A 14,420-nucleotide genomic window follows, 5' to 3' on the forward strand; every position below is an offset into this window, starting at 1 on the left:
GGAAACATTTCCTCCTATCTGAACGTTCACAATTCTTTATAGAACCCAATTAAACTATAAAACTTTAAATAATTTCATGCAGTTTTACAAGAATCATTTATAGATGCATACAGGAATCGTTCCCGTATTTTAAAGACCAATTCAGGAGTAAAGTGACAGTGATGCTATAATTGCAAGCATGCAAGTACTGGGTTCTGAGACTCTCTTCTGTTTCCTTTTGTTCTGTACATCGTTGATGACAATGATACACAATCACAAAACAAAATGGAGGCAGCCATGTGATACAATGTAAATGCGATCACATAACACAGTGGCATAGTATGGACATTCACACACACACACACGCACACACACACCAGAAATGTGTTCCCACTCACAGTTTAAAATATCATTTGAGACAATCATCTTTTGAAAAAAGGATCCATTCTAGTTAAAATTTAAATTCCATCTTTCACTGCAAACGATCCATTTTCCCAAGCAGTTCTATGTCCTGGAATGTGGAATTTAGGACTGCTTTGACAAATGTCATGCTGCTATTTTATGGTAGACAATAATCTGTTATCTAAATCGTATGAAGAAAGAAATTGCTTAATAGATCAAAATCATGGAAAAAAGTTATGATTTGACCATTCATTTATTGTGGAAATGCACAAATATTTCTCCTCAAAATATTTTATGCAAATATTGTCTTGTAGTATAGCTTCAGTCTTCTGTTTCCTTGCTCTTTTGAAGATGAAGAAGAAAACATATTTGACTTTAAATAAACAACGATATACTGTAAGACTCCGGTTTACATCGGGGATGTGCTCCTCAAAAGTGTGACACATATCAAACCAACGAAAATCAACGCAAAATTATTTTAAAAATATATATATATGATTTTGCTCATAAGAATTGATGGAATAAGCGGGTATGCATTCCTAATGTTGCCACTTCAGGTATTAAATTTTGCTTTATACCTATGATATTACCCTTTTTTGATTAATGGCAGTTACATTCAAGTACACATACATATAAATAAAATTAAAAACAATTACCAGACATATTTAAATGAATTTAAAATACACCGCTTCCGGAAGTTGTCAAAGTTGTGGGTGCATCTTCTTCTTCCTCCTTCAACGAACGTGGGCATATTTGCGATCGGAGGCAAACTTAATAACCCGGCAACACCAAGGGCATGTTCACCAGTATCCATTCGACGAATAACGTCTAATTTCATTTTTACACTGCGACTTAGCCGATCTACAGCACAGTACATTTCTTTGTGCGAAGCAATTAAAGTACAGTAGTTATTTCAGCGATTATGCAATCTCCCGATTTGGTACTTTAGCGATGTATTTTTTATCAGTCTTATAAGTTCTGAAAACACCCGGGAATAAAAGGTATGGCTTTAAAAATGGCAAGTGTGAGTTGAGATGAAAGCTATCGAGAAGTGATATTTACGTGACGACATATTTGCGAAACGACATAAAAAGGGGGTATTACTGTACAAGCAAATTTGTTGGCCTTTTGGCCTATCAAAGCTGTGCTATCTGTCACAAAGTACGCTTTTATTTTGTAACATATCCCCACATTAATTTACCCTCTCTGTGCTTAGCTTGTACTATTATACAGCACAGTCAGCATCTACATACTCTTCCTGTAAACATATACACGTACGTGTTTTGAGGTTCATGGAAGAGCTGATGGCAGAGGGATTAGATGCCAACACATCAATGATGGAGCATTTGGGAAATGGCAGACAAGGCAGGGAGAGGCACAGAATTAACAGATAAGTAACACAATAAGTAGGGATACACAGATATGACAAAGGGAATAGAGGAGGATAATTAGACAAAGGACATGTGAGCAGACAGGAAAAGCAGACGAGCATATTAAATGTGGGGAAACTGCAGGTGAGGACAGGAAAGTCAATGAGAGAAGAGATCAGGAATGAAATATGGGGTGTCAAAAGAAAATCTGTTTCGGGGATGTCAAGGGAAGCAATGCCTTGACATCCTCGAAACCATCTCCATCTTAATTGAGTGGAGGGAAGAACACAACTGGACAGACTTGGGGAGTCAATTCACAATCGGGAGAAGAGGGGTGGGACAAAACAGAAGAGGGGAGCATTTCGTTCTTGATTTGGGGAGGGCAATAGAGTGGGTATTTCTGGTTAAGTAAATTCAGTCGTTTATGGCTCAACCCTCAGCACCTTGGATTCCACCTTTATGCAGAGGAACATGATGAGATCTGACAGCACCAGCCCAACGAGGAGAGCGGTATTTCAAGGCATTTAATATGATTATTTTTTTGTATACAGCGTCGAGACTCATGGAGGAAGAATACAGACTGGATCAGGATATAACAGAATGGGAAGAACAGTAGCAAGAGAGGAGGGAAGCATGAATATCAGAGTTGAGGGACAGAGGGAGATGTAGAGAAATAAAGTTTGGAGAAAGATAAACTTGGAGAAAGAGAGAGAGACTCCCTCAGCAAGGGGAGGACACAGGGGGAAACAAGATTGATACAGCCACAAACTCTCAATCACAGAAATGGAAGCGAAAGTTGAAAAACCAGCAAGAGGTGGACTTTGGGATGCTTAATGGGGCTAGAAACGAATGAAGGCCTTGTCAACTATTAGGAGCTGATATAGAAGCCAAAAAATGACTTTCCGATCATGAATGTTCTCAACCAAATGTTGGGGAAGGGATGCTGTCTGCCATGGGGAAAGAAACTGAAATGACATTGCCGGTGTGAACCATTCAAAGGTAAAATATTTTGGCATCAACATACATTGACATTAGACTGGCTTTTTAAGAAATGACTAAGATATACAGGGAATTATAAGACACCTGCCTTCCCTGGAAGTTGTTAGCTAATATATTTGATTGGCTCAGGAAAGATCAGGCAGTTTGTTAACCCAAAGATTGCACCTATGCCAGAGGCTAACTGCAGATGCAAATTGGAGTGTTGGCATGAAAACAAAGTGAGTATGTGGCACACGGAATAGCTTGATGGCACACTCGTATTCCAGGTTGTTGACTGTTTTTTTTTGTTTTTTTTAAATCAATGGACTCGGATGAACTTGCAGTTTGCCTACAATTTTTGGGGCACTTTCTCACACAAAGTGGAGTAATCTGTTGAGTGATTATAGAGGGTTTTCCAAGGAGGAATTGGGAACCCAAACCTTATTTTTAACAGGTGCCATATTCACTTTTTCATGCAATGTGTCCATCATGACTGCTTTGATGAACAGACTGAAGAAGACCATGTTACTGAGGCAGTCTTAACCAATGGACACCAATATTTGGAAGATTGAAACGGATCGATTGGTCTGATCTCAGAGAAATCTGTTTTTCTGGATTCTTTCCCTTCTAAGGATAGACACACAGAGAGAAGGAAAGTTGCTTTCTCACGATTGTCTCACTACAAGCTTCTGTATGCCATGGATGTCATGCTGGACAGCATTGCTGGAGGTATAAGGGAATGTATTTGTGCAAGTACTTCTAAGCACTGCCAATCACCGTAGCTGAGGAGATGAAAGACCAGTTTTTTGCACCCACATACCATTCATAATGATTTTAATTTATTAGTAGAGTCTACAGTACCAGTCAGACGGCAATCATTGGGAAATATACGGAGATATTTGTGTTCATGTAATTGAATGTGATAGCCAGCTAAAAACACTTCCTTTGACGGATGCTGTACCTCAGTATTCATCACCATTTCCGAACAATGCTAAAACATAATTCGGTTGAAGATGATTTTGTGGATTAAACCTAGACCCAGACATCTAATATGTGCACCACTAAATTAGGCATTCCTGCTGCCCCAGGAGAGAATAAGAATCCAAATATACCAAATAGCTATGATGATTGACATCTCTCAGTGGAAAAACTGAGAGTTTGTTATTGGTGTCAGAAGTGGGATTTATTAGAAAGTAATACCAGTCTTCCATCATAGAGTATCACTTTGACTAAATACATAATGTGCTGCAAACATACTTAAAACATACATATGCCACCTTAGTGTAATTTTGGTGGAAATAGTTATAAAGAAAATAAATCTAAGGAAAGGGAAGGCAATCCAACTACAGACTTGGCATTTAATATGGAATATATTTTTTTCTTGACTTGGGTTTACTTTCTTAACTCAGTATATCAATCTGGTGAGTTTCTTTTACGCTTTGGTGATTTATTTGGTAAAAGAACCATGTCACTGATTGTCTGTCGCAGCAAGAAGTCATTAACAGGATTATATCACAGGTGGCGTGGCAAAATGTACGGACAGGTACATTTGACTTTTGACTTCACAATTGGGTATATAAGGGTTGTTGCGTTCTGTATTAGTGGAAAACAACTGCTGCACATCTACAAAAGTTATTGCCGCTTCCTCTGGAGATGGTCCGTCAACTCGACAATGATATTTGTCATGGAGTGGTGGCTTTACGAAATTCCGGCATGAAACAGCATGCTATTGCTCGGCAGTATGGCATCACTCAAGGTCAGGTGTCAAAGATCTTGAAACGAAATGCTCAGAGGGGTGTCCCTACTCCAATACCGAGGCCAGGACGTCCCCACAGAACCACAAGGAGGGATGATCGCCAGCTGCACCGGTTAGTCCGCAATGGCCGTTCCAAGTCAGCTAATCGGCTTAGGGCTGAGTGGCAGCAACTGACAAATGTGCCTGTATCCAGAAGGCTAGTCAACCAATGGCTGGTTCAAGCAGGCTATCGTGCCAGGCGTCCCCTGAGAAAGCCACGCCTGACCAGACAGCACCGCCAGCGCTGATTGCAGTGGGCCAGAGAGCACCGTCAATGCCAGCCAGGACACTGGAATCACGTGATCTTCAGTGACGAGTCTAGATTTCTGGTCTATCGTCAAGATGGCCGCGTCCGATTGCGCTGACAAGTGCATGAAGCCTACAACAAAGATTGTATAGTGCCAAGAGTCCAAGCTGGAGGTGGTGGGGTGACCATTTGGGCTGCTTTTCATGCCGGGGCAAAACTGACCTGGTTGTTCTGAATGGAAACCTGAACCAGTTCAAGTACAGGGCCATTCTGGAAGAAACATTGCTTCCATTTGCTCATGCAGCCTTTCGAGGAAACTTTGTCTTCCAAGATGACAATGCATGGCCTCATCGTGCTCGCATGATCCAACACTTTCTTTCTGACCGTGGTGTAGAGCATATGGAGTGGCCTGCCATGTCCCCGGATATGAATCCGATAGAGAACTTGTGGGCAGAATTAACGCGTCAAATCGACAACTTGGACCAGCAGCCTACCTCTGTGCGTGAATTGCAGCAGGCTATTGTCACTGCATGGCAAGCGATTCCTGTCCAAACCTTGGCAAATCTCGTGAACAGCATGCCTCAACGTGTACGTGCTCTCCTTAATGCTCGTGGGGGTTACACGAAGTACTGAACTGTAATTTTACTGTCCGTAATCCCAGTCGTAATTTAGCTTTTGTTTTTGTTAAAAAAAAATTGGGCTAATGTGCAAAATAAAGAGATACTTCTGGAAAACATACAGAAGTTTAACACAGTACTGTCCGTGAATTGAGTTCGGTATCAGTTTACATCACTTTCAAGGATCAATTTATTTGCTTCGAAATGTCAAATGTGGTTTTTGTTTCTTTTAAAGGTCACATTAACAAAATCTGGAATAATTTCAACATAATTCCAATGAACTTTTGGTTCTAAGACATCTTGAAATGTCAGTTCACCCCCACAAAAAAAATATTCCATATTAAATGCCAAGTCTGTACTTAATTAGTCAATTGGACAACGGTTAAAGTTCTACATCACATAGTAGTCTTCAGCTGTGGTTATGCCTGTCACTTTTGCCAAGCCATAACATACTCCTCGAGGGAGGAGAATGGAAGAGAGGTGGTGAGTATTAGTAGTGAGGAAAATTAGGTGGTTGTGCAGGAATATTAGGGGAAGGGGAGGGGAGAGGTAATTTTTATCAGCAAAATGACATACATATCACAAAACCATGCTGCTCAATGATATACATTCACAAGTACTTCATTGTATTCAATGGTAATGAGTAAGGTAAGAAATATAATCTGTAGTCTTAGAATATTTTCACAATACTCCCTCCCTTCCCCATAAGAAATTCGTCCACCCAGTCCACCGACCAAAAGGAATGATCTGAAGAATCAGATTATTTTGCAGTTAAGATGTCATAAAGGTAAATGCTGTGATTTCCACGGGGTACGTACATGGAACAAAGAGCCAAGCCTCCATTTTGAGGAGCCGTGTGCTGCTGCAGGGGACAACAGAAGAGCGCCGACGCTGACTCGGTGTACAGCGGAGCCCTAAGTTCCAACATCTCTCCATCCGTCTCAAGAAAAAGGTTTTCAATTTAAATATAAAGTTGTTGTTTTTTGTATCAAGTATCACTTTTCATTGCACACTTCAAATTTGTGGGGTTATAAGCCTGTTGTTGCATCTGTGAAGTAACATTACATGAACTTTTCACATCGCTAAATTGTAATTCACAAAGTGGGGTAGAAACTTTTATTTGGCCCAGATTAGAGTAGAAAACATGCCTGATCTGTTTATTCCATCCAGGTCCAATGGAAATTCACGTGCATGGAGCGAACGCATTACACGTACCAAAGCTGATGTTTTGGGGAATGGCAGGCATCGGAGCAATTCCTGGCAAGGTGAGACTGTTGAAATGTTTAATTGTTCATTTGTCATGATTTGGCTTACCGTGGTACTTTGAGTATGAAATTCTACTTTGTTTATCGACCACCCATAAACCATGATGAGCAAAGCCCTTGTTGGTAACTACAGGATGGAATGCTCAAACTCATCAGCTTGGGTTGTGCTAAATGTATTGTGTCCTATCAAAATTATTGTATAGATGTTTGGTTGTTGTTGTTGTTCAGGTTTTTCTTCAGGATAAACCATTCAGAGGTTGATATTGTACAATGTCAGTGACATACTTCCACATGTTGCAGTTCTCTCGAGCAACAATGTTTTCACCAAATACAAACATAATAATGCGAACAGAAACAAAATAATGAAATATGAACAAACATTTTAATGTATAACACTTTAATTTATTGATATAATATATTCTTACAAGACACTTTCATTCATTGATATTATATATTCTTACAAGACACTTAAATTTATTGATATTATATATTCTTACAAGACACTTTCATTTATTGATATTATATATTCTTACAAGACACTTTCATTTATTCATATTATATATTCCTACAAGACACTTTCATTTATTGATATTGTTACGGATCACAGTTACGGCACTCCCCTTACCGAGGGGGGGTTTAATCCCCTCGTCTATCACACTGGCCGTCCGAGTCCTAGAAGGTATCGCGCTCCTTTGCAGGGGTGAGGTTGACCAGGGTGACTGGTCAATGGAGTCCCGGATACCTTCGCCAACCTCACCGCAAAGCAGGGCGCTACTTCTGCTCGAGCCACGGACAAGATGGAAGATTGCCGAGCGGTTTAGCAATCCGCAGCTCGAGCCGTTAACAAAGGACTAAACCCGACTCCGAGCGTTGGCCGAATCGTGCCACAGGTACTCAATCAAAAGAAAGGACGCAAACGATCGAACAAGAGAAAACCCAGAAAATAAGAAGAACAAAGAGTGGGTTTATTAATTATATACAAAAAAAACCCAAAGAAGAGGAAACTAAAGTAATATGCAGAAGAAGAAGAGCAAAAGGACACAGGGCAAGCTTAACTATACAGTCTTACTTACAACCCCGGACAAACAAACAGAATCACACGAATAGGGAATGGCAGGAAGGAATGGCTGGAAGGAGGAGAAGGCCCAAGCCGATGGCAGGGCAGGAAGGTCCGGGCAAATGCACAGCGTCGAGGTTGGCTCCAGTCCACGCTCCGGTCCACGCTCCGGACTTGAGGCGAAACCCGGCGGCAGCTGCACGTATTAGTTTCGTGCGGTCTGACAATGTGAATATATGGCGTAATGTCAGCGGACCCACTCTCCTGCCTCACGATCCTTCACACTCATCTCCCTCTCACTCATCTCTCGAAGCAGTCCCTCGCAGCCACTTTTATTGCGTGTTGTTGTATCAAGCCGTCGGCTCCGATGACACGCCTACTGGTCGGCTCACCTCGGCGCTGGTTGGCCGGCAAGGGCTCACTGGCTCCACCTCTGATGGTGAGTTGACGTGCCACACCTTGTTCTTGTGTCCCGCCCCCTTTTTCCTCGGCTTGAGACCGCATGTTCAATGGCGGCTTGGGGCCAACAACCGAATCAAGACAAGGGGCAGCGAACGCTGCCCTGCCGCTCTCTCTGCACTTTGAAGAGCGGCAGATGATCGGGGAAATTGAAGGGGCCTATCTTATTTGATTAATGCAACGCAGATTCAACAATTGGGAACAGATCCTTAACTGAAACACATAATAATGAAATAACTACAGAGGGGTCCTATGGTGCTCAACATGTTGTACATGGACTAACTAGGGTGCGATCTTTAATAAAGCCAAATAATGGGGATATTTACAGGGGATCATTTATAAGGGAACATTTACTACAATTTACAAAGTGAAGGTTCTAAAAACCGTAACAATATTAGAAATTTTTCAAGACACTTTCATTTATTGATATTATATATTCTTACAAGACACTTTCATTTATTGATATTATATATTCTTACAAGACACTTTAATTTATTGATATTAAAAATTCTTGCAAGACACTTTCATTTATTGATATTATATATTCTTACAAGACAATCTAATTTATTGATATTATATATTCTTACAAGACACTTTAATTTATTGATATTATATATTCTTACAAGACACTTTAATTTATTGATATTATATATTCTTACAAGATACTTTAATTTATTGATATTATATATTCTTACAAGACACTTTAATTTATTGATATAATATATTCTTACAAGACACTTTCATTTATTGATATTATATATTCTTACAAGACACTTTAATTTATTGATATAATATATTCTTACAAGACACTTTAATTCATCGATATTATATGTTCTTACAAGACACTTTAATTCATCGATATTATATATTCTTACAAGACACTTTAATTTATTGATATTATATATTCTTACAAGACACTTTAATTTATTGATATAATATATTCTTACAAGACACTTTAATTCATCGATATTATATGTTCTTACAAGACACTTTAATTCATCGATATTATATATTCTTACAAGACACTTTAATTTATTGATATTATATATTCTTACAAGACACTTTAATTTATTGATATTATATATTCTTACAAGACACTTTAATTTATTGATATAATATATTCTTTCAAGACACTTTAATTTATTGATATTATATATTCTTACAAGACACTTTAATTTATTGATATTATATATTCTTACAAGACACTTTCATTTATTGATATTATATATTCTTACAAGACACTTTAATTTATTGATATCATATATTCTTACAAGACACTTTAATTTATTGATATAATATATTCTTACAAGACACTTTCATTTATTGATATTATATATTCTTACAAGACACTTTAATTTACGATATTATATATTCTTACAAGACACTTTCATTTATTGATATTATATATTCTTACAAGACACTTTAATTTATTGATATTAAAAATTCTTGCAAGACACTTTCATTTATTGATATTATATATTCTTACAAGACACTTTAATTTATTGATATTATATATTCTTACAAGATACTTTAATTTATTGATATTATATATTCTTACAAGACACTTTAATTTATTGATATAATATATTCTTACAAGACACTTTCATTTATTGATATTATATATTCTTACAAGACACTTTAATTTATTGATGTAATATATTCTTACAAGACACTTTAATATATTGATATTATATATTCTTACAAGACAATCTAATTTATTGATATTATATATTCTTACAAGACACTTGAATTTATTGATATTATATATTCTTACAAGACACTTTAATTTCTTGATATAATATATTCTTACAAGACACTTTAATTTATTGATATTATATATTCTTACAAGACAATCTAATTTATTGATATTATATATTCTTACAAGACACTTTAATTTATTGATATTATATATTCTTACAAGACACTTTAATTTATTGATATAATATATTCTTACAAGACACTTTAATTTATTGATATTATATATTCTTACAAGACAATCTAATTTATTGGTATTTTATATTCTTACAAGACACTTTAATTTATTGATATTATATATTCTTACAAGACACTTTAATTTATTGATATAATATATTCTTACAAGACACTTTCATTTATTGATATTATATATTCTTACAAGACACTTTAATTTACGATATTATATATTCTTACAAGACACTTTCATTTATTGATATTATATATTCTTACAAGACACTTTAATTTATTGATATAATATATTCTTACAAGACACTTTCATTTATTGATATTGTATATTCTTACAAGACAATCTAATTCATTGATATTATATATTCTTTCAAGACACTTTAATTTATTGATATTATATATTCTTACAAGACACTTTCATTTATTGATAATATATATTCTTACAAGACACCTTAATTGATTGACATTATATATTCTTACAAGACACTTTAATTTATTGATATAATATATTCTTACAAGACACTTTAATTCATCGATATTATATGTTCTTACAAGACACTTTAATTCATCGATATTATATATTCTTACAAGACACTTTCATTTATTGATATTATATATTCTTACAAGACACTTTCATTTATTGATATAATATATTCTTACAAGACACTTTCTTTTATTGATATTATATATTCTTACAAGCCACTTTAATATATTGATATTATATATTCTTACAAGACAATCTAATTGATTGATATTATATATTCTTACAAGACACTTTCATTTATTGATATTATATATTCTTACAAGACACTTTAATTTATTGATATTATATATTCTTACAAGACACTTTAATATATTGATATTATATATTCTTATATATTAAAGTCCCTGGTGTTGGGCTAGCGGCTAGGGTGCCGGCTTAGGATACCTAGGATCCTGGGTTCGAATCCCGGTCAATTGCTGAATTAACGCCAGGGGAGTTGACTCAGCCTGTCATCCTTCCGAGGTCGGCTAATTGAGTACCAGTTCACTGGTAATTCCCTGCTTGTCGTTAAAGGTGGCAAAAAGGGTTGGCGTCAGGAAGGGCATCCGGCCGTAAAACATTGCTTCAAAAAGGGGACCGAAAAAACAACAACAACCACAGTTCCCGAAAAAGGCCAACCCCCGCTTGCGGGGAAAAATGGCCTCTAAAAGGTGGTTTTTTTTTTTTAATATATATTCTTACAAGACAATCTAATTTATTGATATTATATATTCTTACAAGACACTTTAATTTATTGATATTATATATTCTTTCAAGACACTTTAATTTATTGATATAATATATTCTTACAAGACACTTTAATTTATTGATATTATATATTCTTACAAGACACTTTAATTTATTGATATTATATATTCTTACAAGACACTTTAATTTATTGATATAATATATTCTTACAAGACACTTTAATTTATTGATATTATATATTCTTACAAGACAATCTAATTTATTGGTATTTTATATTCTTACAAGACACTTTAATTTATTGATATTATATATTCTTACAAGACACTTTAATTTATTGATATAATATATTCTTACAAGACACTTTCATTTATTGATATTATATATTCTTACAAGACACTTTAATTTACTGATATTATATATTCTATATTATATATAATTATATATTATACTATATTATACTATATTAATAAATATATATATTATATATAAACTGATATTATATATTATATATAATTTACGATATTATATATTCTTACAAGACACTTTCATTTATTGATATTATATATTCTTACAAGACACTTTCATTTATTGATATTATATATTCTTACAAGACACTTTAATTTATCGATATTATATATTCTTACAAGACACTTTCATTTATTGATATTATATATTCTTACAAGACACTTTAATTTATTGATATTATATATTCTTACAAGACACTTTCATTTATTGATATTAAAAATTCTTGCAAGACACTTTCAATTATTGATATTATATATTCTTACAAGACACTTTAATTTATTGATATTATATATTCTTACAAGATACTTTAATTTATTGATATTATATATTCTTACAAGACACTTTAATTTATTGATATAATATATTCTTACAAGACACTTTCATTTATTGATATTATATATTCTTACAAGACACTTTAATTTATTGATATAATATATTCTTACAAGGCACTTTAATATATTGATATTATATATTCTTACAAGACAATCTAATTTATTGATATTATATATTCTTACAAGACACTTTAATTTATTGATATTATATATTCTTACAAGACACTTTAATTTATTGATATAATATATTCTTACAAGACACTTTAATTTATTGATATTATATATTCTTACAACACAATCTAATTTATTGATATTATATATTCTTACAAGACACTTTAATTTATTGATATTATATATTCTTACAAGACACTTTAATTTATTGATATAATATATTCTTACAAGACACTTTCATTTATTGATATTATATATTCTTACAAGACAATCTAATTTATTGGTATTTTATATTCTTACAAGACACTTTAATTTATTGATATTATATATTCTTACAAGACACTTTAATTTATTGATATAATATATTCTTACAAGACACTTTCATTTATTGATATTATATATTCTTACAAGACAATCTAATTCATTGATATTATATATTCTTTCAAAAACACTTTAATATATTGATATTATATATTCTTACAAGACACTTTCATTTATTGATATAATATATTCTTACAAGATACTTTCATTTATTGATATTATATATTCTTACAAGACACCTTAATTAATTGACATTATATATTCTTACAATACACTTTAATTTATTGATATTCTATATTCTTACAAGACACTTTAATTTATTGATATAATATATTCTTACAAGACACTTTAATTCATCGATATTATATGTTCTTACAAGACACTTTAATTCATCGATATTATATATTCTTACAAGACACTTTCATTTATTGATATTATATATTCTTACAAGACACTTTCATTTATTGATATAATATATTCTTACAAGACACTTTCTTTTATTGATATTATATATTCTTACAAGACACTTTAATATATTGATATTATATATTCTTACAAGACAATCTAATTGATTGATATTATATATTCTTACAAGACACTTTCATTTATTGATATTATATATTCTTACAAGACACTTTAATTTATCGATATTATATATTCTTACAAGACACTTTAATTTATTGACATTATATATTCTTACAAGACACTTTAATTTATTGATATTATATATTCTTACAAGACACTTTAATTTATTGATATAATATATTCTTTCAAGACACTTGAATTCATCGATATTATATATTCTTACAAGACACTTTCATTTATTGACATTATATATTCTTACAAGACACTTTAATTTATTGATATCATATATTCTTACAAGACACTTTAATTTATTGATATTATATATTCTTACAAGACACTTTAATTTATTGATATTATATATTCTTACAAGACACTTTCATTTATTGATATTATATATTCTTACAAGACACTTTAATTTATTGATATTATATATTCTTACAAGACACTTTAATTTATTGATATTATATATTCTTACAAGACACTTTCATTTATTGATATTATATATTCTTACAAGACACTTTAATTTATCGATATTATATATTCTTACAAGACACTTTCATTTATTGATATTATATATTCTTACAAGACACTTAAATTTATTGATATTATATATTCTTACAAGACACTTTCATTTATTGATATTATATATTCTTACAAGACACTTTAATTTATTGATATTAAAAATTCTTGCAAGACACTTTCATTTATTGATATTATATATTCTTACAAGACACTATAATTTTTTGATATTATATATTCTTACAAGATACTTTAATTTATTGATATTATATATTCTTACAAGACACTTTAATTTATTGATATAATATATTCTTACAAGACACTTTCATTTATTGATATTATATATTCTTACAAGACACTTTAATTTATTGATATAATATATTCTTACAAGACACTTTAATATATTGATATGATATATTCTTACAAGTCAATCTAATTTATTGATATTATATATTCTTACAAGACACTTTAATTTATTGATATTATATATTCTTACAAGACACTTTAATTTATTGATATTATATATTCTTACAAGACAATCTAATTTATTGATATTATATATTCTTACAAGACACTTTAATTTATTGATATTATATATTCTTACAAGACACTTTAATTTATTGATA

The sequence above is a fragment of the Myxine glutinosa genome, chromosome 6, assembly GCF_964187855.1.
Source record: "Myxine glutinosa chromosome 6, kmMyxGlut1.1, whole genome shotgun sequence".
NCBI lineage: Eukaryota > Metazoa > Chordata > Myxini > Myxiniformes > Myxinidae > Myxine > Myxine glutinosa.